Genomic DNA, 26,974 nt, shown 5'->3' on the forward strand with positions numbered 1-26,974 from the left:
AGTACTTGTTCACAAATCTGGATTATCTCCAATAAGAAGTTAATTTCTACATTGTTTGTGACATCTCAACATAGATGAAGAAGAATATGGAAGTCTGGGCATTTACAGGGCTTACGACCGTCATAGGCTCACTTTACATACGTATAATATTTACCAATTCTACCTATGATTTCACAACCACACTACTCAAATCTTACTTCTTGAAACTTGATAGTATGCGAGAGTTCACTAAAGACATCTATGTTGGGATAAGGAAATCTTTTATTAAGCAGAAACTCATTCATTTGTATGTGAGGTCCGAATGCTTAATAAAATCTTTCCTGTATAAAGTGATCACTTAAACTAGCCAAAGACTTGTAAATGCCCAGACTACCATATCCTTCTTCATCCATGTTGATTTTTCAAAAACAATGCTAGAACATGATATCAGTCAATGCCAGTACAAAGCCGGCTTCTGAAATTTAAAAAAAAAGCAAGCACACATTGCCACGGCAATATTGTTGTATGAAATTATGATAACTAAATCAACTAGGCAGTCTGTTGTTGGATTTGTGATTCGATTAGCACGCTACTTTGTATGTTCAGTATTGTTTTCATGTCTTATATTCGTGTCCTTGTCTCACCGCTTGTTGATTGTTGACATTCAACAGGGTACATTGTTATTGTAGATACACATTCGATCAAAGCTTCTATGAAAATTTTCGACATTCAATAAATATTTTCCAGAATGGAAGAGGGCCGTTGACCGTAATTGATATATACCGAATTATATGGGTTTTTAATGAAAATAGGGATAAATCGATATGTGAAGGTAGTTATATTATTGTACAAAGTGAGTACATAGATATCTTTATATAATTTCAAGTGCAAAACAATATAGTGTCGAAAAATTGCATAATTACAAAATTGTGAATCAAATGACAAAAATTGTGAATGAATGAAATTTGTGGCTCAACTTTTTTATTCGGTGCAAACACTTAGTAATTATAGAATGAATAACCTCTCCTTGTAAAAAATGCATCTTCTCTAATAACTTTTAAGAAATGTCTGAGACATTTCTATTTATCATTTGAATCTTGACTGTCCATCAAACCTCCTCCCTTAGCTTTTTTCTCTACCTCCTCCCTAAATACCCATTTTCGTTTGCTTTCCCTATTATCATCAATTTGTCATTTATGTTTTTTTTAATGTTAAAGTCTAATCTATGCTAAATAAATAAAAATAAATAATAGCGATTTTGGTACACTGTAAATACCTATGTAATAAATAAATGTATTTGGTACCAATATCGGTGGCAACAACCAAATGTAGGCATGGGGAGTAAAAGAAATAGGGCAAGCGGGCAGTGTGCATTTAGGCGTATACTGTTTGATTTAAAGTCTATACAGTTTAGAGATTATGAGCATCAATGATGGATATACTTGAGAACTCAATGCGTTACTCCTAAGCAACATTTGATTTTAAAAGAAGTTACCCAGGGTCTCTATCGCGGTAGCTTAGCTAAACGCGCTAACAATATATATACAGTATATATATATATATATATATATATATATATATATATATATATATATATATATATATATATATATATATATATATATATATATATATATATATATATATATATATATATATATATATATATATATATATATATATATATATATATATATATATATATATATATATATATATATATATATATATATATATATGTATATATATATATGTATATATATAAATATATATATATATATATATATATATATATATATATATATATATATATATATATATATATATATATATATATATATATATATATATATATATATATATATATATATATATATATATATATATATATATATATATATATATATATATATATATATATATATATATATATATGTATATACATATATATGTATTTCGTTTTTCGGACTCCGAAATTATTTCTTAACACATATTAAATTTGCCGTGAGTGCAGTGTTGGCGTGTTGCATGCAAACTAGTTTACGTAGGTACGTACACCATTTGAGGTGTATTCATAAAATAATAATTATTATTGTAGATTATATCGCGCTTTTGAGTACATTTCTACGATGTTAACACTCAAAGTAAAAGTAGGGTCGTGGTTTAGTTAGTAGCGTGTGGGATTTGACATAATGATAAATGTTTCGAATTTGAAACACAATAATGAAATTGTGATGTGTAAGAAATTTGGGAATTAGGTTTAATACCAATGAAATAAGATCGACCTATTAAAGAGTTATATAACGAAATAAAAACATACTGCTTATTTAAAAAATCACAATTTTGATTTCCAAAATTGAAGAGAAAAATAATTTGCAAATAACGAAGTATACGGCATTCAATGCGGGTTTCCGATGAAGCGGTGCATGGTAATCTGTACAGAATATGAACACAGAAAGCTTTCGTATGTTGACGTTTAGTTATATTTATAGACTTTCGGGAAGGGACATTTTGGACAAAAGATTCTAAGGAATTCAGATTTGGCAGTTTGAAAAGACAGGAATCTTGGGCGAAAAATCCTCAATGCTTACAAGAATAATTGTGAATCATTGTACATTGTACACTATATGACTATTATCTTTATAGTCTTCGGTCTCATATAGCTGAGTTGGACTGAATTTCGACGAAACAACATTTTTTAATAATCTGAAAAAATGCTTTTTTCGTCCATTACATTTTTCATTGTCTGTCTGGGACTCACTGCTTTACTCGACAAAAACCAAGTGTCGTCTCTTTAACGCCTGCATCCTAACAGTGTTGCTGTACGGATGTGAGTCGTGGCACCTCACCAAAGCTCAAAGCAAGAAACTAGCAAGTTTTGAAAATAGATGCCTGAGGCGAATACTGGGTATAAAGTGGTATGACTTCGTCAGGAATGACGATGTGAGGAGAAGAACTCAACAGCCCCTCATACTGGAAGTCCTGAAGAGAAGAAGGTGGACATGGTTGGGACATGTCCTTAGAATGCCACTTGAGGGCATCAACCCCTCATGTCTCTTCTTCCAACCCCGAGGATTCCGGCGCCCCGGAAGGCCGCTGACGACCATTCACCGACTACTCAGCGGAACTTCGAGACGCCGGACTGACCTGGGAGGAAGCCAAGGAGATGGCGCGTGACAGAGTGACTCGGAGACGACTCGTGTTGGCCATATGCTCCACCTAGGGAGCGAACATGGAAAAGAAGACATTTTTCAAACTTAATTGTATTGAGATTTTAACAATTTTTAAACGTTAAATTAATATGTATAGGTCAATCATTGATTTTGATTTAAATATTCCTGTGTTGAATGAATCTTATGATTTTTGCACTGAATTAAATATTTCATTATGAAATTAATATTTTTAAGGAATTAACAGATGAAAATAAACAATAACTGTATATGTGTTCTAAGAATTCAATTATTAATATTAGTAGAATAAAAATATTTTTCATTACAAATAATAACAATGAACAAAAAATACATGGGAAGTTTTAATCGATAAACTTTTTTCGTAAACGACGATATGTCTAATCGTATCAAAGAAAGCAAATATTTGAAAATTTTGGCACAAGAAAAACTTGTGGAAAAAACAATTAATCGATAAGAGTGAGTGCCTACGTATTAATTGTGTTTATAACTCTAGTTTGTAATACTTTTTTTTTCTTGGCAGGAGCTTTCGCTAAAATCTAGCTTGTTAAAAATATTATCTGGGTGACTGTACACACTTTGACATCGGGTAATGTGATAAAAATAAAACGCACTTAGATATAATAAATACACATTGAAATGCTCAGATATTGCGCATGTTCGATATTTTTTCCCGGGTAAGATAGTTTATAGATAGTTCCAATTTACAAGATGGGGATTTTGTAATACTATATTGATCAACAAAATATTCTCATCTGAGATCAAAATCATCTGATTTTCACCAAAAAAAATACATACGAAATAGTGTAATAAATTATTGCATAGACTCCAAAACGCGGTCGCCTGACATAGAGTCTACAGCAGGGCTGGCCTTCGTTCCATATATCGGACATGTCTCAATTATTGACAGCGATATTTAGATGAAACACTTTGGTATTTTTTTATTGTGTGTAAGATTATAGTTAATTTGTAATTAACTTGCGTACAAGAATATACTTTTGTAGAAGAAAAAAAAAAGATAAATATTGGTTAATGTACATAACAATAATAATTATTCAACTTAAGCAAACAATTGAAATAAATGCATTTAAAAAACCTAAAACAATTAATCAACATCCTTTAAATTGAAAATTATCAATAATAAATTGACTAAATAAAAAATTACAACTCTATTTTTTTACATACTGTAATTAAATATACCCTGAAAACTACAAACAGCTTTAAAATTTGTTAAAATAATATATTTTTTGAAAATTAAAAAAGCACGTAAAAAAACTGTTATTTCTAAAACTAGTTGGAATTTTAAAAATACTGACTATCTACATCTCCAATTTTTGCGACAAAATACTAAAAAGTTTAAACATTTTCGCTTTTGGATGAAGATTTTCACCATATATCTCTATTATGTTTGAGAAAATAAATCAACATACTTTGACTTTGTTAAAATATTACAGACATACATCTTCGGCTTTTACTATTATTTCAACAATGTTTTATTTTGCTAGACACGAACCAGACAGAATTCTACGAAAACTTTTCAGAGTTATGTTAAGTGAGGTCGTGAGGAGTGAGGGTTGAATGAAACAATATACCATTAACGATATATTTAATATTTTCAAATCTTTGTAAGAATATAAATAGTGGATGTATCCTCCGGGGTATTGTTTTAATATATATTATGGATGTCTCAGAGACAAAGCAATTTATGGAGAAGGAACATGGAGGTTGTTGGCCGTTTACAGGACTTGTAACCTGTCAGCGGCAATATCTTACCATTTATGTAATAATTTATTTAATATAAATAAGAAGATCTGACTTGGGAGGATGCAAGGGAGCTGGCAGCCGACAGAAAAGCCTAGAGACAGTTTGTGGACTCCATATGCTCCACCTAGGGAGCGGATATGGTTATTAATTATTATTTTAATTAAGAAGATTGCTTTTTACTTCATAAGAATCTCGCTTGATGTTGCTTCAACTTAAGTGATCAAAAATTATGTGGTGTATGAATGTCCAGAATGGTAAATGTCACACACACGCGTACAGATTGATCACTCCACCCACCCCTTAGCACACTCAAAGAATTCCATTTTCCCTCTCCGTAAATTTCCTCTTCTTTTTGAGACATCTATAATAATTTTTAAAATGAAATTTTACTTTTGAAAAAATCTTAGTTTTAAAACCATTATTATCATTATTCTACATTATTAAAAATCCGTATTACCAATCCGTGTTTTTTTTTCTTCAGAATATATAACAAATTTATACAGATTAAAACTATTATCCCAGAACATTAGCGTACCTAATAAATTACAATGGACATTTTGACACGTATAGTGCTATTTTAGTTATTATTTTCACATTTAATTTTATTAAAAAGCATGTTCAATTCACACGCGGGTCGGATTAAAACCAACTTTGCAGGAGAAAATTATGGAAGTAATTACCCACATGCCCGAACCTTTGAGCCAATAACTGTATTTACCAACTGATATATGTGAATTTCAAAAAGCTATTAGCCTACTACTGGGCTGGAAGTACAGGGTACAACAGTTATGTGTATCAATATGTAACATCAGTTTACATTCACATATACAAGATCAGATAGTAACTGATAGCAATAAATTTAAGAATCTGTAAATTGGAAATGGATAACCAAAATAACTGAGATAATAATTCGAGTAATCAGTTATTTTTACAACATTTTGAGTGTGTCCAAATACAAATCTGGATTGTCTCCAATTATAGGAGTTATTTTTCATATTATTTTTTGACATCTCATCAAAGATGAAGAAGAAAATAAAAGTCTGTTACGTTACGTCCGTTAAGCAAATAGATGTCTCTAGAATGATTATTACTAGTATTAATCAGACTTGAGAAGAATCGGTTAGCTTCAAAACCGGTAGACATTATAATAAAGTTAAAATTAAAATATTTATACTGATTTTAAAACAATGTTACATCTAATTATAAAATGGAAAATCACAAAGTTAGTACTTCAAATTTAAATTATATTATTCAATGTTTGTTAACTCACTTTTTGGATACGTCGAAATGATTTTTAATACGGGAGCGTTAGAGGTTTGTATCTCGTTTTAGGGGATATTGATTATTTTCATTGGATACATTCCATTGCTGGTTTTACGAAGTAAATTGCATAGCAGAAATATAGTGGTTACGTATGTATATCCATTGAACTCCCCCATTTACCATATACGTACATAAATGGCGTATAAAGACCTTACGATTAACAAAGGTAGATCTATATTTAAGTAAAGTGGTTTTGATATCTCCGTTTTGTCACTGATAAGAATGGAATTATCCACCGGAGCCAACTACAGGTTGACCTGATTTAACTTGAAGGGATTGTTACCAAGCCAATTGAACCTGTAAGGTATTTTAGTATTTATTATATAATGCGTGTTTTCCAACTGTCAATGTATGTAATTAAAGATTTCCCCATATGTAATGAAATTGTTTTTTTAATTGAAAACATAAAGTACCTACATGCTTTCTTTTCATATCATTTATTTTTAATTTGTGAATTAGAAAAAAAAAACAATGTATGTACAATATATATATATATATATATATATATATATATATATATATATATATATATATATATATATATATATATATATATATACATATATATATTTTTATATATATATATATATATATATATATATATATATATATATATATATATATATATATATATATATATATATATATATATATATATAAATATATATAATATTACTTCAATATTAATTCAATATTACCTTGGACTGGTACTTGAAGCGGAGGGCTGATCACCTTTCCTTCGTGTGTTAACGATCAAGATAATATGTGTTTATATAATGCAGTGCCTTTTGCACCATTGGGGTGCGGATAAGGGTTTGAACGAGTGCAGGTATACAGGGTACCCTAGTTCAGCATAACTGCAATTTTCTTTTTACTCTTTGTAAATAATAATTCCTACTATTCCTTCTCCATTTTTTTCCAAATAGGGGTAATATTCGTTGCTCTAAGTTCCTCACTTACGTCAAATGTATGTCATCAAATATATATCATTTTCTTCGTCCGAGGAACTGGAGCTTAGTACCAACTGATCACCCTACCTTCATGTAACTAACGATCAAGTTACTACCGCACTAGGACCCTACATACAATTAAATAAACGGTTATACAAACATGGGTCAAAATAAGAATTATGAGTTTTATAACTTTTGATATTTCTCCTCGATTTTTTACTAAAGTAGTTTTAAATTAAATTTTATTTGGGTACTAGTAAAAATACATTTTCTGTTACGTCACAAAACTGTTTTTAAATTCAAGAAACTTCTTTAAGGAAAAATGTGGAGTTTCATACAAACATACAGTACGGAATTTGATTAAATTTATTTTGTCAGTTTCAAGCATAAAAGACATTATTTATAGAGTTGTTTAACCAAAGAGACACGGTAATAGCCCTAGGACTAAAATAGCTTCTACAGAGTATTTCAAAATATTTTGAACGATTTTGTGGAATATGTATTTGTAATGTTTTTTTAAGACAAGCTTAAAAAGAATATTGAAATCTATCCATAAAATTGTGATTATTTACCAAACTATTTCATCATTTTTAAAATTTATATTTCCTCAGATTTTTTTTGGAGATTTTCACATTTCAAAACGGATTGTCGATCAGTATTTTCAATTTTTGTTGCTAGTTGTCATCGCCAATTTTTTTATTATTAAATACATTATTTAACTTAAAGTAAAGTTATCTATACTACGTACTTAAACATTAATTTTCGTATGTAATCGATGCCCTGATAGTAGTTAATTGCGGTATATATATCTAATTACAGGGAAAAAATTTCAGCTCAATCATTAGATATGTGATATTGTGTAGATACAAACCGCAAACAAGGTAACATATATACGTAATCCCGCAGGGTAAATTAGCTTTACGATAACGTGTCGGAACACCAATAAAACTTGGTAATACCAGTTAAGGAGGGTTCGTGTAAGGCCAGACCTAGAGGTCACCATGTACCTTGTAAACGTACTTCAAGTCTACTCAATGGTAAGGAAAACGGTGGTTTATTCAGACACGATGATACTTTATCAATTTCAAATTTGAAATTGTGTAATCTTACGGTTCGAATCCAACTCAATCGTTTTGCGAAACAAGTTCAATATTTGTGCTTTCAAAAAAAGCTCAATATCAAAAATATCATCTATCTCCGGTATTATTATATCAGCACCTACCTACCTTTGGAAGGCTCCCAATTAAATAGCTAATCATCACGCTGGTTCCACGAGAAGGTAGGCAGAGAGATATGTAAATAGAGCGCCACACTGCTCTATCTATGAAAACATTCTTCGTCCCTTCCACATTCATGCATTTCCTCATACATAACCCCCGATTATTCCGCCTCCTAACTTATCCACTTTCAGTACTGAAAGTACCTACTTAACTAAGTTTTTTCCTTTTTGGGTGTATATTATGTATAAATAATATAGTTTTTTTTTAAGTATGCAAAAAGACCTCCACCCACAAGGCGCATAAGGTGGCTTGGTGGATCTCCACAAAAAAATATGTGAACGAAAATGCTTATTATAGCCTTGCACTCTTTCATAAAATAATAATTTAGACAAATCGGCCATTTTCCCGACTTGGTTCCGTAATTACTTTGAGATGTTTGAAAAATTAAGTACATTAGAAAAATGTGCATTAGGTTGAAATATTCATGTTAGCTATCGAGAACATAACACGTGTTTGCACATATGTACTTATATGCTTATCGTATTACAAGGGTTGCTCGTTGCTAGGTTGGTTGAATTACTACTTACCTTTTCGTCTAGTTGTAGTATAATGCCATATTGAAATATCCACATTTCCAGTGCATTTACAAGCTTCCAATTGGGTCACGCAGTGGTAAGGTGGGGCAGAGCAATTTGCGCCAGATATTGATTTGAAAGAGGCTATTGTAGAAAATTGTCTTGTTAAATTATGTGGCAATTTTTCTTTCCGTTTAAATATTCATAAAACACTTTACAAGACGCATTACATATTTATTTTATATTTAAAGATAATGTATTTTTTTTTACCTTCCGCATCCTCGGTACCCTATATACAGACAATCTTTTAAAATAAAGGAATTTTGGGTTATTAATTTTTTTCAACAGTAAGGGCGTTTGTCCACTACACGGAATTACACAGAACTTTACCGTCCGGCACGTTAGTTAGCGTTTTAAAACGACGATTTTACGATCGAATTTACGCGCAACGTGTTCACGCATCGATCAAAAGCTCCGATCCGAAGAAAGATGGACAAAAGCACAAGCCAATCCAAGCCAATCGTCATTTTAAAATGCTAACTGACGTGCCGGATAGTAAAATTACACTTAATTCCGGGTAGTGGATAAGCGCCCTAAGACTGATCACAGCTACATTTAAATACAAGATTTTTTTCATTTAAACAAAGCACTAGCCACAGAAGGATCAATTAAAGAAAGGTTTAAAAATCACTAATTCTCACGAATGGCAGCACCACCTATAAATTCTAGCTAAGATACGAATACGATTGTTTACTACTACATATTTCAATTATTTATAACATACCACATTGTACCCTCGATCATTGAAGTATTCACAATAGAGGGGCGCTTAGCAAAAAAGTACAACTATTACATCTATAAATATAAAGCGTCTGTACTATCCTTCAACTTTTTTCAAGAAACGTGCTGAATTTTAATAGGCTCCATCTAAGAAAATATTAAAATAATTGACAGTCTGTAGAAATACAGTTGACTTGACAGTTGATTTGATTTGATTTGGCAGAAATACATAAATTTGACAGTTGGCAGTTAATTTGTAGTCAGTACGTTTTGCCGTTTCACCATGAATAGACTAAATGACCATTATGCGTGTCGTAGGTTCGGTGAATGGGCCAAAAACAATATGCAGCTTGATCCTCTTTTTCAACGCAAAATATAAACATGCATTAAAAGTCACTTTTTGGGGTGCTTTATGGGCAGGTGGAATCATTGGCCCACATTTTTTTAAGACGATGCCGGCCAGAACGTTACGGTCAATTAAAAGCGCTACAGAACCATGATTACTGACTTCATCGTACCTCAGATGAATAGCATTGATGTGACAGAGCTGTAGTTTCAACAAGATGGAGCAACATGCCACACGGCGGGTGCCACCATCAATTTATTGCGGGAAATTTGAGTTTGTACACCTTTAAAAGTATTTTTGTTTTGTTTGAAATTGTGACACTAAAAAGAATTCTAGAGACTTTCAATGCTGTATTATTTTTCTATTTGTACATGGTAATGAATCACAGATTACACGAATAGATAAATCATTACACAATTTTATGGGTAACCATTTCCCGTGAATGGGAGCCGAATGATTCTATTCTGATAACTGAATATCGATCCGGTTTTACGTAAACTGTATTAAGGCATAGCTAATGCCTCTGTTTGTGAACGTAATGGGGGGAAATCACCCCTATTAATTATATAAGACAGGATAATTTTATTACTGTCGTATAAGAAAACATTTCTTCTGGCCTGAGGGATGCGAGCTCCGTATCAGTTAGGATAAATACCTTTTGTCTCCATCCCATCTGAAAACATGCTACCCTGGTAATATTATTAGGTTGTGTTAGCCTGGAGCAAACGACATGTCTGAAATATCGAATTATCAACCTAGAACAAACAAATGCTGAAGATATTTAATTAAATTTCCAACCATTCAAAATATATCAGTATTTTCGCCTTTTCTTAATTTACATGTAGATAGTAATAGTATCCATGTTCACGTATAATATTTAGCAGTTAATATTTTAATATTTTTTTTTTAAATGCCAGTAATAACGACTTTAGATTGACATGTTTACCTAACTAACTAACCATCAAGCCGCTTCCCCGCAGGGGTAGGCAGAGAGAATAGAACACATAACACATAACACTCTGTCTTTTACATTATCTTACTTATATCTCCTTATACACATACCCGCCGATCATTTCGCCTCCTGACCTGGGCACTTTCAAGTATTTGACATATCTAACTATGCCAAGTTTTCCTCGGTCTTCCTCTCATATGTTCCTCTCACGTGTTTAATTGGTACCCATTATAATAAATTCTCCATTTTAAATTTTACATACACATTTTGATCACTCTCTGGCCATCGATCCCAAACTGAAGATGATTGAAGTTTATTCATTTTAAAACATTTGTCAATTATAATACTTTATTCAGTATCACTAATTTCCCGACAATATTGAGTGACAATCCATTTCGAAATATAAAAGCCGTTAGAAATAAAAGTCAAAAGCTTAAATAAAAGTTATCCGCATTACGCAGTTGACGTACTACAATATTCATATAAATTTTCCTCGATCAGTTGTATACTGTCTTGTATTATTTTTGTTGTACGGTACGTAATATATTACATGATAACCACAACATTTTGTTTGCGTGGGGGTAGATTTACCTTCTACCCTTTGTTATACTATTAATATTACTGGGCTGTTGTTCCGAAATGAGTGCTGTAACTCAAATAGTTACGCATGAGAAAATAAGTACTTCCATTATCCTCTGGAACGATCCCAATCTTAACATTATACACAGTTGGCAAAATTATTAATGATTTCAATATTAATTAAAAATATAAATATTCCCATGTCAACAAATTTCTTCATCTGTATTCAGATACCAATAAAATTATGATTGCTTTTAAGTAGAAAATAATCATAATTTTATCGGGTTTAATTTCTGACGGAATATCGTGTATTTTTACAAAAATAATTGACACATATCGCTCACTCCTTTCAACAACGTCATATATAAAAAAATCGACAATTTTCAACTGAGCATGTTTTCGGAATGCCCAAAAAATGTACTATATCCCAGCAAAAGCAGCATATTTTTAACTTAATATTTACGCGCTACAGGGCAGAAAGTGTTGTTTTTGCATTTGGAAGAAAATGTATTGTTTAATTATTTTTTTAAATATACTAAATATTTTTCAAATGGAGAAAAAATCTTCAGGTTTTACCTAAAAAGATTTGATGCACAGTAAAAAGTTGAAAAAGTGGCTTGATTTTATTTTGAATACATTGTATTATATTTTTAAATTTTAAAAACGTTCTCCTGAAAAATCAAGTTTTTTGATTTTTGACGTTCTTGAAAGGAGTAAGCGATATGTCACCTTAGACATGGGGTCAGTAGACAGCGGTTCTCGGGCCGGATGCGGTTATTTTTATAAACATTTCTTTGGCTTTATACATGTCTTAGGATCTATACTTTTACATCAATGAATATCTCTTCCATGGATCAAATAAAATATAATACAAAAACAAATTTATCGTGGATATGTTACGATCATGTCTAAATTTAGAGATAAGAAGTTATACAGGGTTTTTAAAAAATAAATATGGTGAGAGGGAACTTTTTGTTTTGTTTTTCGGTGTTTTCAATTTATTGTGTGAGATTCTGTTTGCACAATATTTGGCTTATCTGATTAGTAAGTTTGCCGATCTCTGCCCTAGACTGACACCCGAAGGATAAGACTGACTAGCTTTCGTTCATGATAATTAATGATACTTTTATTTCTAAGGTATTAAAAACTAGATAAGGGAGAGTATTTATAAACACACACGCACGCACACATACACTAGATTTTAACTTTGGACTTAAAAATGTCCTTTTTCTATTTTTTTTTAATATATTATTTTTCATCTTTTATATTTACAAATCTTAAATTATTTGTTTCTGTCACGTACACGTAAAAAATATATAAATCATTGTAAAAACATTTTATTTGTATTAAACTTGTAACATTTTAACTTATAAGCGTTTCGCCTCAACACAAAAAAGCTCAATGATTCAAAATACGCATATGTGATATATGACTTACTATTCGAATAAATAGTAATAGTAGTTGTCCGCCTCGGTAGTGTAATGGTCAACACGATCGGCTACCGTATTGGAGGTCCCGGGTTGGATTCCTAGGGTGGGGTCAAAAAAATATAAGTGATATTCACTCTAATATTTATTCAATATTACCCTGGACTGGTACCTGAAGCGGAGGGTTGATCACTTTTAAGTGTTAACGATCAAGATAACATTGCGTTTTTATGATGCAGTGGGCTATGTACCATCGGGTTTCGGACGAGGGTTGATTAAAACGGATATAATGTAAATAAATAAAAAAGCCAATTTTTCTCAAATTGTCTAAATTGTTGGGCACACAGTGTAGAAAATAAATACAAGCAAAATAGCATCGTCCGTTTAGATTCCGGTTCACCCTTTGTGTATTACTATGGTCTTTGTATATCTATTATATTTCTGAGCACATAAGCTTTAAACTTATCCTCAGTAAACCAGAAATACACAGTTTTGTGGTTAGAACACCAATTTATTTTCATGTCGTTTTCGGGAAATTCAAACACCATCTTGGTTATATTCTGTAATATTATTTTACTACCTCCGTTATGTTCCATGATATTATTTAAGTGTTTCTAATTTTAGGGAACAGTCTGCCAGACTCCTTTTCTGCCTTAAAAAAAAGAGTTGTATTCACAACCCTTTTTTTAAGGCGGAAATAATCTATTATATATATGATATGATATGTAAGTTTTTTTCTTCAATTAAATGTTGGCATGTGTAAAGTATGGTCCAAACGATTATTTTTTTTTGTTATATAAATTGAGTGTTTCTAATTTTAGGGAACAGTCTGCCAGAATACAACCCTTTTTTTAAAGGCAGAAATAATCTATTAAATATATGATATGATATGTCAGTTTTTTCATCAATTAAATGTTGGCATGTGTAAAGTATGGTCCAAACGATTATTTTTTGTTGTTATATAAATTGAGTGTTTCTAATTTTAGGGAACAGTCTGCCAGAATACAACCCTTTTTTAAAGGCAGAAATAATTTATTAAATATATAATTTGATATGTAGGTTTTTTCTTCGATTAAATATTGGCAAATGTAAAGTATGTTCCAAACGATTATTGTTTTGTTGTTATATAAATTGAGTGTTTCTAATTTTAGGGAACAGTCTGCCCGAGTACAACCCTTTTTTAAAGGCAGAAATAATCTATCAAATACATAAATTGATATGTAGGTTTTTTCTTCAATTAATTATTAGCAAATGTAAAGTATGGTCTAAACGATTATTGTTTGGTTGTTATATAAATTGAGTTATGCTTCAGTGGATTATTACTCATTTTAGTTAAGCATACATTATATCAATAAACTATACAAAATTAAACGATTAAAGAAGTCGTTTAATTTTGTAAAATTTACTTATGTTAAGAACATTTAAGTTTTATGTTAAATATGTATTTCATTATTATTTGAGATCAGGCACGCTACACGGGGTGGAAAAAAAACGAAAAGGGCCGAGAGTCAAATGCATCAATCTACAAAATATAATTAATATAATGATATTTATAATATTTAAAAATAATATAATATTGTGGTATTGGTTTCGTATATTTACCACTTTTTTGTTCCCGTCGTATGCTTTTATATATGTTATATAGAATTATTTAATTGAGTATTTGTCTCCAGGTAGAATAGTAAGGATGTAAAAGTATTTGTCAAAAATACATTGCAAATACCCATATCAACTGAAAATAAATATTCCCAAATAACTTTGCGATAGGCGGGAATCGAACCCGCGACCCCAGTTAAGTAGTCGAGCGTCTATGCGACACTAAAGCGCATTTTTTTAAATAACGGGCCGCCTATGAAAATAGTATGAAATATAAATATTAGTGAATACTCAAACATATTGAGACCACCTCCATGTCAACGCGTTTGGCTACGGTGATGGAGGTCCTGGGTTCGATTTCCAGGGGGGTCAAAATAAATATGAGTGATTTTCATTCTCATATCTATTTAATATCACCCTGGACTGGTACAAGAAGCGCAGGGCTGATCCACCTTTCCTTCATACAATTAATGATCAAGATAACGGTGCGTCGCTAAGATGCAGTGCCCTATGCACCATTGGGTGCTGATAAGGGTTGAAAAAAACACATAGGAATAAGAATATCAATTTCACTTTTAAAAAGAACACCTTTAGGATCAAAAAGGACTGCTCTTTGAATTAACAAAGTTGTACCTCAAACTATACCATTGAAGGAAAAACGTTTCTGTGTAATTCGATTAAATGATCGTTACAAACCTGGGAAATTGATGGTTTTGATTCTATACGAATATCGGAGAATGTAACCGAAAAAAAATATTTCGCGTGCGTTTTAGAGTAATTTAAATTCACGTAGCTTTAACAAAGACCATTATTTCGAGTAGATAAGAACACCGACCATTACTGCCAAGAGGGCGTATTGTTATTGTAAAAGAAATAATACGTTTCGGAAATTCCTTTGTGTCGATGCTTTTAACAATTCTAAATTCCTACACAAGTTTTTCTAAGTGGATAGATTCTTTAAAAACAAACTTGATCCATTTGGCACTGTTATTTTTAAATATTTTCATTCTTGACAACTATAAATATATATATACTTATGTATTGGAATAAAGTTCGAGGGATATTATTTCAATGAGATGTTCTTTTGATTACTTAAAAAATATTCATTTAACTTCGCGGTAAATTTCACAAGCTTGAATGAGTTCGGGTATCCAACCTCGGTTTAATTACCAATTGCTATTATTATTATTTTTTTATTTATTATTATTATTTTTTTTTTTTACTTCTTATTATTTCTCCTTCATTTCCTTTCCCATATAATAAAGTGTATAATTTTGAGACAGATTATCTGGTAAAATAGCGAACCCTGTTTTTGCATTTTATTCGTCTCTATATATGTATAGTAAATTTACATTTATATAGTTTTTCCACATATATTTTATCTGCCCAGTGATCGGGTTTCGTCGTTACTGACATCAGCAAACGGACTTTCGGACAATCACTGACCAAATAAAACATATGTAGAAAAAAACTATAGAAGAAATGTCAGTACAAAATTTAAATCTTATATATCTTGTATTTAAAAAGTATGTATATATACATATATTCTCCTGAATCGAACATTTAGTGAAATAAATTACACAAAAGACACATTTTTTTGTTATTTTACTTATATAACTAGTTGTAAAGAATAAATGCATATATATAAATATATAAATATATACATATATATATATATATATATATATATATATATATATATATATATATATATATATATATATATATATATATATATATATATATATATATATATATATATATATATATATATATATATATATATATATATATATATATATATATATATATATATATATATATACATCTAAATTTATAATGTCTATAATGTTCTGTCGAGAAGGGATTAATATGGCAGGATAGCCACAGAATTAATAAAGTAACTAAATATTGCATTTTCGTATAAACTTTCCGTGAGATCATTATCAGAGAATAATCTAAATTGATCCCACTCATATTAATGTATGACACTCGCTATCAGATATCAGTTATATCTTTAACAAGGCAATTCATACATACCTTTGTAATATCAGAAAGGTATGATATATGAATTCGCATTTGCGAAAATGTGTATCACTTATCTCGTGGCATTAATGTCACCCATCTGACTACTATACGATGGGCAATGACGTTGGCCAGATGTCAACCGATCTCCAAATATTGGAGTTAGAATGGCAAATGATTTTATTTACGGTAAGATTATGTTGATAAATTTACTGACTCAGTATACCCTTTTGGTATCACTCTAAATGAATCGTTCAATCGTGCATTCTTTATTAAAATAAATAATTTATCAGTAAAATTCAATAAGCGCAACTTTATAGGAGTTTCAAAATATATAAGCGTTGTGAGAAGACTCGTTTTAAATGTTAATAATGGGAGATTGGAGATTTTACAATTTTTCACAACGATTTTTTTTAGTTATCTCGGGTTAGGCTTTCTCGGGGGAATTTTAGTTTTATGTATTTCCAGTTTTTATTTTATTTTTATAAACATTGTGTCGATAACTGTGCCCTATGCACCATTGTGTGTGCAATGAAATTATATAAATTGTGGAGTTGCATCGATTATCTTGTTCAGTCAACAAGACCACAGGCGCCATCTCTGGGCACGATGCCCAAAACTAAGCCGCGGCGTTATTTAACGGTCGTTTCGATTTTCTTGAACTGGCGAACGATTTCTAGTTTTAAGTTAGTATTATATGAATTTTGCAGAACCTTTTGGCAAATGTATGAAACTAGGGGTTTGAGGTCATTCAAAGACACGTGGTTTCGAAATGTGGTTGGGTTATGCAGAGTGACCATCTTTTGGCTAGTCTTGATAACTCAAAAGGTTTTAAATATGCTATATTATATTAACTTCTTCTTATAAGCACCTGTAACTTTTTTAACTTTTCTGCCTGTCGAAAACGACCCAACTTTAGATGTGAGTAGCTTAATTTATGTACGATAAATTTATAAACACAAATCGACATCATTATTTTTGCGTTCTATTTATATGTATAATAATAATAATAATAAAACCCTTATCCGCACCCCAATGGTGCATAGGGCACTGCGTCATATAAACGCTGTGTTATCTTGATCGTTTACACATGAAGAAAAGGGGATCAGCCCTCCGCTTCAGGTACCAGTCCAGGGTAATATTGAATAAATATGACAATGAAAAAATTCACTATTTTTTATTTTACCCCCCTTGGAAATCGAACCCGGGACCTCCAGAACGGTAGCCGAGCATGCTGACCATTACGCTACGGAAGCGGATGTATAAGGTATATGTATATACATGGCTTTTTCTATATTCTACGACCATTGTCATCTCTCATACATAGGTTCTAAAATTTGCGAAACTATCAAACTTTATGTATGAATTCCAACATTATATTTTTAAAATTGAATATACTAGAAGTATCATTCGAACAGACACAATAGCTTCTACAACATAAAGAGAAGAAAGAGCATAAAAATATTGCCGTCTTAGTCATAACTACAAATGTCAATAGTCGGGAAAATAGAGAACAGAATAAAGGAAGCCGTCAGGGGAATCGCCCTAAAACACAGCCTATAAAATTCAAAATGCTTTGGGTAGGGTACTTAAGTGTTAGTATCAATTCGTTATTTGGTTTAGATATTTCAAAGGGTGTGCAATTTTGTAGAAAATATGCAAATATATTAACGCATAGGCAGACAAACAACACATAGTATTTTATATTTTATAATAATATGATTTTTCTCTGGTGTATTTGTTTTATGGTCACTTCAAGATTTAGATATATATCTATGATACGTATGTCAAGAACTCTTTGTTATTACAGTTTATGTTAACCGACAAAATGAAACCTTTTAGATCACAAATAAAGCGTTTTAACCCTAATTTGGTTATGATAATTTATTTTAATATATTATTAAGATAATTATATTTATATATTTATATTAAGATAATTTATTATAATGATAATAATATATTATTTTGAAATTATTAATTTTACTTAAATTAATTAACTAATTTTTGATTCGTGAATTTTATTGAAATAAAATCATAAAACGTTCTACATTGACAAGCACCACAAAATACTTGAGATATTAAATGAACCTATGCAACCTGCATATATTATGCAACTCATAATAAATATGTAAAAAAAAACACTTTCTAACGAACGCATATTTTTAACTGTAACTTTACAGTCACAGTTAAAATTCACAATAGAAAAGGTTGCGAACATACAAAAAAACAATACTGAATATATTTGACCATACAATATCAATATTTCTTGTTGTTATTGAAGATATTGGGAGAAAAACACGTATTATTTAAATTAATTTTAAATAACTTTGTTAATAATAACACAAAAAAATTATATAAAAATTATATCTCACTTAAATAAAAGTGAAATATATGCTGCGTTATGAAATATGCTAAAAAAGATATTTGTTTTTTATTGTCTTCTGTAAAAAGGGGTTAGTGACATGTGTGGTTTTTGTCGCGAGGTCTTGGATTAATAGTTTTTCTTTCGAGACTTGGCAGTAGTTACACTAGATAGATAGTATTTTTATTACATCACAAATCTTGATTTTATTCGAAAGAGCACCCTTAATATCGCCGGATCATATTATGTTTTATTGCATGAGAGGATATAGCCGCCAAAAGTTGTTTACTCCTAAACTCAACCCCTGGCGTTGAAAATACCTCAGGGAGGAGAGATGGTTCGCTAACGGAATGGAGGAAAGAGGCAAGAGTGATCAATAATTGAAATGAAAGGAGAGTGAAAAGAGAAATGATAGATGTTTGAATAACAAATAACTCTTAATATCATACAAAGCAGACGACGGAATACCTTAGAATCTTTTATACAAATTGAAGGGTTCGTCTGGGATTATTCCAGCTTACTTTGAAAGCAGCGGCTAAGCTTTTATGTCTTTATAAGAAAATTCTATTCATATTCAAATTTATGGATTGATTATTGAGAAAGAAATACAACGAAGCCTTAATCATCGTTAGAACTGATCTATTTGACCGCTGTCCGCACCCAAGGGTATATGGGACACCGTATTGAATCGTTGCGGCGATAAAGCATCTTTTATTTAGTTACAAGAAACAAAAACCCACTTAATGATAAACCTCGCATATAATAAGCTAGGTAAAAAATAAATGCAATTCCCATCTTTAAAAAAAAAACATTCAGTCTTGTTTGTGGTAGCTATAGTGAGAGTCCACAGTTGGCATTCAACGCCATGAAAAGCACTGAAAAGATGCAGCATCGTATAATTATTATGCGCATACGTAGGTTCAATTTTGTCTTACTAAGGAGGTTATGTACTTCGAAGAATCCGTCTCTTGCCATTTCTGCCCTGACTTTGATATATTGGGAATTTTACTACTGGTCACTTGGCGTAGATATAATATTTATTTTGATGTACCTTTTCTATTACATGTGATCCCATTCTGAGAAACACAACTGGAAGTTAATAAAGCTTGATTTTGAGAGGATCTGTTATCGAGGTACTACATTAAAAACACGTAAAATTGCGAATATTGATCCAACCTTATCTCGGTGTAACGTGCTCTATTAGTACTGAACTTGCGTGTGTGGTTTATATGTATATTTGTGTTTAATGACCCTGACCGTCTTGTTCTAAATGTAAACACTGCATTTTAGAGAGATTATATTTCATATGTGACTTGTGAAGGAAAACTCAAATCCACAACAGAGATCAAAATATAAATGGATGGAACAAAAATCATTCATCCTCACTCGTTGTGTAATAATCGGAAAACTTTTATTATTATTTATTGACAATTCATTTGAAGAATTCTATAATTATATTAATATTAATCGGAAGCAGCGCACGCTAGAGCAGCTTATCAGCTGTTTAAGCTTTCGTAGGCGTAAGCAGCCCGTTATTAAAAATAGTAATCAATTTGTGGTAGAGTGGGCTCGATCTTCGAAACTCTGACACTAAATTACAAAGCGATACTCACCACAGAACCACAAACCGGTTCATAAATACTGTTATTATCAATTAATTATTTAATAATATTTAAAACAAAATATAAGGATAGGTATTTTCCAAAATCTTTAATGATTTTGTCAAATTAATACGTAAATCACTTCGGAATAATATGGAGCAAGTAGGTTTCTTTATTACGGCGGAATGATGATTTATTATACTTTTAAAGATCATTAAAACTACATTCCCCTTATCTGAGAATCTGCTTACTTGTAATAACGCCAAGGTTCCCTAGTTTGTTCATAAACTTTACGCGAAATAAATTCCAAATTCACATGTTTTATTTCAATCTAATTATTCTTGCAATTTGCTAATGGCTCCAGAGAAAAAACATGTCTATGCTACCATTCGAAGAACTTTTTAGATAGTAAACAACTTTTCTTAACTATATAGAATATTGATATCTTAATTAGGTATTTACAGGACTTACGACTGGTTTAAGTAATCACTTTACACACTGCGTAATATTCACCGCTCTACTCATGATTGTCAACGCACTAGTCAAATTTCGAAAACTTGTACACAGTATTTGCTTCAATTCAAAACATTATTCGTATTTTTTAGTAAAACTTCATAGGTGACATCTATGGTTGTAATTAGTAATTGCAGATAGCAATAATCCTTCCTCGAAGTATGTCAGATTCTTTTCAAAATTATTTTGAAAATATCACTTTAAGGCTTTTATCTTGCTTATATAGACCGGTTACTTTACTCGCAATATTTTAAATGTATATAAAACCCGGAATCCGTAAACAAAGATATGGAAACACTTAAAATATTGTAAATAGATTAAGCCAAATGTAGTAGACATCAGAGAAGACTATAATAAATCTATCAAAAGTGTTTTGGCTCGTACCTTCATAACAGTGGACTAGAATCGTGTCAGATATTCATATCGTACATCTCATCTTCAACAATGATGTCAAATGACTCATTTTTACTGAATTTTTGGATCCAAGCTATGTCTACTGGCCAAAAAAATGTTAAGTAAATTAACATTAAAAAAAATTGATCGAAAAAATAATCGGTCCATGAAATAGTTAATAAATATCTTACTTTTAAACTTCTTGTTTTCCACGAAAAAAATCTTTCACAAAATGATTCAGCAATTTGATTTAAAAAAGGGCTAGAATTCAAGGAAAAAAGGTCATCACGGGAGAGACTGGCTAAAACAGGGCTGATCAACCGAAACACAGCCTAGCATAATCTTGAAGGTACAAAATTTATGTCATAACACATATTCTAGTTTTTTCCAATGTCAATTTTTCTTTTTAATTGATAAATAACACCATTTCTTAAAATCAATAGTGACACGAGTGTAAAACTAAAATTAAAAATGAATATATGTATGTATCTTATCACAAAATGACTGCGGTTCAATATATGAGAAAATATTACTAGTTTAATTCTAGTTTTCACTATAGAAAACTCATAAGTGAACTCAGATTTTAACCGAATCGTTTATTTAACGCATTTATTTAACGCATTCATTTAACGATATATGGTGAAATAAATGAATCAAAAATATTCTTCAATATATCTTAAAATTGTGATGTTCTTAAATTGGGAGCTGTTAGTCCATCGCATGACTGAAAACCAAAATTCACAGATGATATTATCAAAATGTTTTTTTTTTTAAATTTTCCGGATGTTACGTCATGTTTTGTTTAGATGCCGATTGCTAGATCTAACAGCGGGAGCTTTTAAATAGTACGTATTGGAACATGTGTCAGGAAGCTCATGACAAGAAAAGAGTACGAATATTATTTTGTATAAATAGATATACAAATATCAGTGAGTTCGTATCGGTCAATGCTTTTATTTTCAACGGTCGCAATGTTATAGTAGATTAATCGCTGTATTTGATATGATCTTTTCTAAGGATTTGCGTTTCCATAAATATGTTTTGTTTTAAAAAAAAGTTAGTTTCTCAACAAAAACTGTTTTAATATTTTAAACATCATGGGAAAGACCAAAAATCAATTTATGACAGATGAATAATTTTTTTTTAATAACTTACATTTTAAAATTTTTGGTTGCATTTATGTTTCGAGATATTTTGTTTGTTTGTCTTTTTTTGTTATTTTATTCTTGAGATTTATTTTGGCTTTTGAGAAAACCTTTTTTCTGTATTTGAAAAAAAAGGATTTTACGATGTTTTCATCAAAGTTTTCATTATTTAGAAAAAGATATTAATTGTTAAAAGTTTTTAATTGTTTAATGTGTATTAATGCATACTTAAATTAAAATTTAAAATAATTAAAAAGATATATTAAGTTCTTATGACTTGTCTAGTGCGTTCGTATCAAAATTTATTCTAACTTGAATCGGCAATATAAATAGCACGATGTACTTATTTAAAAATAGTATTTAATGGATTTTTATTTTTTTTACTTAAAATTTGTGCTGTACTAAAAAAATGCGCTTTTATATATTTTTTTTAATGTTTATTTTGACGAGAAAAAATAAATAAATGTTTTATGCGGAAATTCATCTGTCTCATTCGGGGTTAGAATTTTTGTAAAACCGGGAACGCAAGATTACTATGGGATTGTATTCTCCTAGCATGATTATTTTTATTTCATTGACAGTAAGAGCACAACAATTTCCCCATGCACCATTGGGCGCGAATAAAGAAGAAGAACGCTGACTTCGGCTGTTTGCTTTCTCCGTTCGTTTGCTCTTATAATTTTGCATAAGTGCAGTTTTCTGTTTGAGAAAAACATGTTTACTTTGTCGCGACAATGACATATCATAGTGCTGACTTCGGGCAATAATAGTTCTATTTTAGCTGTGGGAATAACACGACAGACGAAAAATGCGAAAAAACATATTCCCCAAAATTTAATGCTAGTACAATCCAACAATTGTTTTAAATTGATAAATATTTTTTTGTTGCTAATATTTATGATAAATATATATTCGATCCTATTGGCTGTAAATATATTAAAATATCAAAATGCTTGTCTAATATTTGGAGTGAAAACACAATCAATATAAAATAATACCTCGTTGTTCTTTGTTCAGTCGTTTAATAGCACGTGTAAATACAATAAATTAAAAAGAAAAAGAAAAAGAATAAAACAGTATCATTTATAAAATAAACGCTAAGCATGTAAACCAAATATAAAATTCATGTTTTTATGTAATATTAATAAGTTACACGCTACACTTCTAGTTGAAGTATACGTGGAAAAAGTTTGTTGACACGAACGTTTCGGTGAATTATTAGGTAGTTTCGCGAACACGTCGTTGGATTGCCACCTCGGGCTACTTTACCACTTAATTGATAATGACCGCACCACCCTCCGCCGAATTGTTGTAAAGTGTGAATGAGCGGCTCCCCAGGAGGTCCTCGAAACTTTCTTGTAACAAAGAGTGTAATCGATTTTCCTCCCCGCGCCGCTCAATTTGGAAGTCGTAAAGGCAATTTCTGTCGCTTGTCGAGGGGCTGGCGATTTATTGGGGGGCGTAGCGTTCGCGGTAATAAATAATAATAAATCCAAATATAGCTACCTGTCGGGTAAAAAAAATATACAATTCGATGTCAAACGTGCCTACCTTAATAAAAGGTTACACTCGCTCCTTGTAAAAATTGTCGGTGTCAGCTGTTTAATTTTGTTCCTAGACTGTCGTCCGGTTTAAATGAACGCACTCATTACACGGTAATTTCACGGGAATTGTCGGTTGACATTTGCGGAATATTGTAAAGTGGTACAAAGTATTTTTAGAAAAAGCGGGAGGAGACGACAGCCCGGTCGTGACGCGCACTGTCCGCACCAAACTGTCGTCCGACGCGCGCTCGATGCGCGATGCTGTGGCGTGCGCAGGCGCCGCGCGCGCCTCTGACTTTTCTCGCGGCCGAAATTTGGACATTATCTCGATTGAAAATGGAGGAAAAGTCACATTAAATAACCAGACGGAAACATGACAACATAACTTCGGCGACATTCTCTTTTTGTGAAGAAAATAAACGTTAAGATTTTAAAAAATACGTCTGTGGACGTAGTTTATTTGAGGAACAAACAGAAAATTTAAAAATCTGGGCCAATTCCCGCTGTGAAAATTTACGACAAAATCGAATTTTTCATTAGTATCAGACTTTTTGACTAAAAGAATCTCTAAAATCATGTGCTTCTGTTTGTGATAAAAAAATATTTATGTAACATTAATAGGTACTAAATGTTATTTTTTAAATTAACAAATATTTGCAAAAATATGTTTTTGTTGTTGTTGTATAAATCAATTTGATTGATAAAGATAATCAAATCTGATCAATCCATTAAATACACAACTATTGTAAGGGAACATGGAAAATGTTAGAATTATTTTTGACGTAAAAATTCTTTATTAATGAAATATTCGTGTTTTTATTTTATTTCCTTATTAAAAAGTGACACTTAAATACATTTTCGATCGCGGAAATTTTCCCCGCATAAAACGACTGAAACTCAGTCGGCCATTTTTGGAAACGAAGTGGTGTGCAATTTGGTCCGCAAGGTTTAGTGTTTTGGGTTGGGAAAATATCCGCTCAGGTCAAGTAAAAACGCCCCCGAAGCCTTGTTCGTTACACGCTCACATGTACACGTACACAGCTGTAGAGCGGGCAGGTGAAGTAAATACACGTCGGTGAGGTACATGGGCGCCTAAAAGGCCATCGGAGCGGGTCTCGCTTGAACTTTACTATTGAACAAAGCCCGAAAGGGCGGGAAATCAACATCGCCGGCCGATCAGTCGTAAACTTGAAAGGGCTACAATGTAACATTTAACAACCACGTACAACTACAGACATATATTTCAGCGTCATAAAATTATTTTTAAACCTTGTAACGTTCATTATTATTACATCAATAGAATGAAAGATAAACTGGAATAACTGAATTATATCGGTTTTTTGATTTGGCATTAACTTAGTGGAATAAGTAACATGATGATTTAAATATAAAAATAACAACTTTTGGGTTTATTTATATGTTTTAAAAATGACTAGTTTCAAATACTGCTAATGTTCTCATGAAGTCAATTTGTATTTTCACCTGTTGATGAGAACATCTTAAGTTCTCGAAACTAATCGTGTTTACTCACTCAAAAGTGGTGTATAAAAGTGTTTTATTTTTATATTTGAATTATATCAAGTTGAAAATAGATTATTCATATTAAGATTTATAGAAAGATGAAGAAGTGTATTGACATGAAATATGGAAGTCTAGATATTTACAGGGATAATCTTATACCTCACAGACAAAGTTTTACAAAAATAAATCAGTTGATCTTTTCAATTAAAGCATGTTTATATTTGTTAAACTTTTCAAATTTGAATAATGTTACACAGTATATTAAGTGATCACTTGAACCAGCTAGTGGCAGGTCGTGAGCCCCGTGAATACCCAGACTTATTGTCCATATTACCATCTCAAAAGACTACTTGATAGATATTAGGATAATCATAATAATCTTGATTTAAATAACTTCTGTGTACAACATTTTGAGTGTGTCCAAATACTTGTTCACAAAATCTGGATTATCTCCAATTACAGAAGTTATTTTCAAATTATTTTTTGACATCTCATCAAAGATGAAAGAAGAATAGAATAGAAAAGAAGAATATGGAAGTCTGGGCATTTACGGGGCTGACGACCGTCATAGGCTGGTTTAAGTGATCACTTTACACACGTGTAACATTCACCAATTCTACCCATTATTGACAACCACACTACTCAAATTCTTGGAAGTTCTATATATATAAACCAATTTAGAAACCTTGTTCTTGAATCACTAGAACTTCACTAGAGACATCTATAGGTGAGATGTAAAGAAGCTTACTTAACTTCTGTGTTTTTTTTGGACACACAAAAATTTGGACACACTCAAAATATTGTACTAGTTTGTTTATATTATCATTTTTTACCCTTATTTGCAACCAATAGTACATAGATCACAGCATTTGATTGATGCGGTAATATCTTTTATTTATATTTTTGTTTTTGGTTAGTTAAGTTGGTGAATCAGATACCAGTCCAGGATATAGTAAATAAATATTGCGTTTGACTTAACAACTATAGTCAGATATAAATTTACCATAAAGTATTTCACACATTTTGTAAAATAATTATCCGATGATGTTTTTATCATTTTTCCAAATAACATCAACTCACATACATAACTACTAACTGATAAAAACACTGATGTTTAAAATTTTGACATTAACCACATTTTTTATTGTATCCGGATAACAATAATATCATGTGTATATTTTACGGAAGCCG

General features: G+C 31.0%; 1 protein-coding gene across 6 annotated transcripts in view; it reads right to left on the reverse strand.

Annotated features, from left to right (window-relative positions):
- Shab (potassium voltage-gated channel shaker cognate b) overlaps nt 1-24,527 on the reverse strand; it is a 45,383-nt gene extending 20,856 nt beyond the window's left edge. For 5 of the 6 annotated variants that reach the window (XM_088266638.1, XM_088266636.1, XM_088266639.1 and 2 more), the window contains exon 1: nt 24,270-24,494. The gene's annotated coding sequence lies outside the window, so the exon portion shown is untranslated. Of the gene's footprint in view, nt 1-24,269 lie in introns of all 6 variants that reach the window. The other variant, XM_088266635.1, reaches the window with a different exon arrangement.
- Nucleotides 24,528-26,974: the final 2,447 nt, after the last annotated feature.

The sequence above is a fragment of the Brachycentrus maculatus genome, unplaced genomic scaffold (genome assembly GCF_059751285.1).
Source record: "Brachycentrus maculatus isolate JH-2025_06_01 unplaced genomic scaffold, ASM5975128v1 h1tg000272l, whole genome shotgun sequence".
NCBI lineage: Eukaryota > Metazoa > Arthropoda > Insecta > Trichoptera > Brachycentridae > Brachycentrus > Brachycentrus maculatus.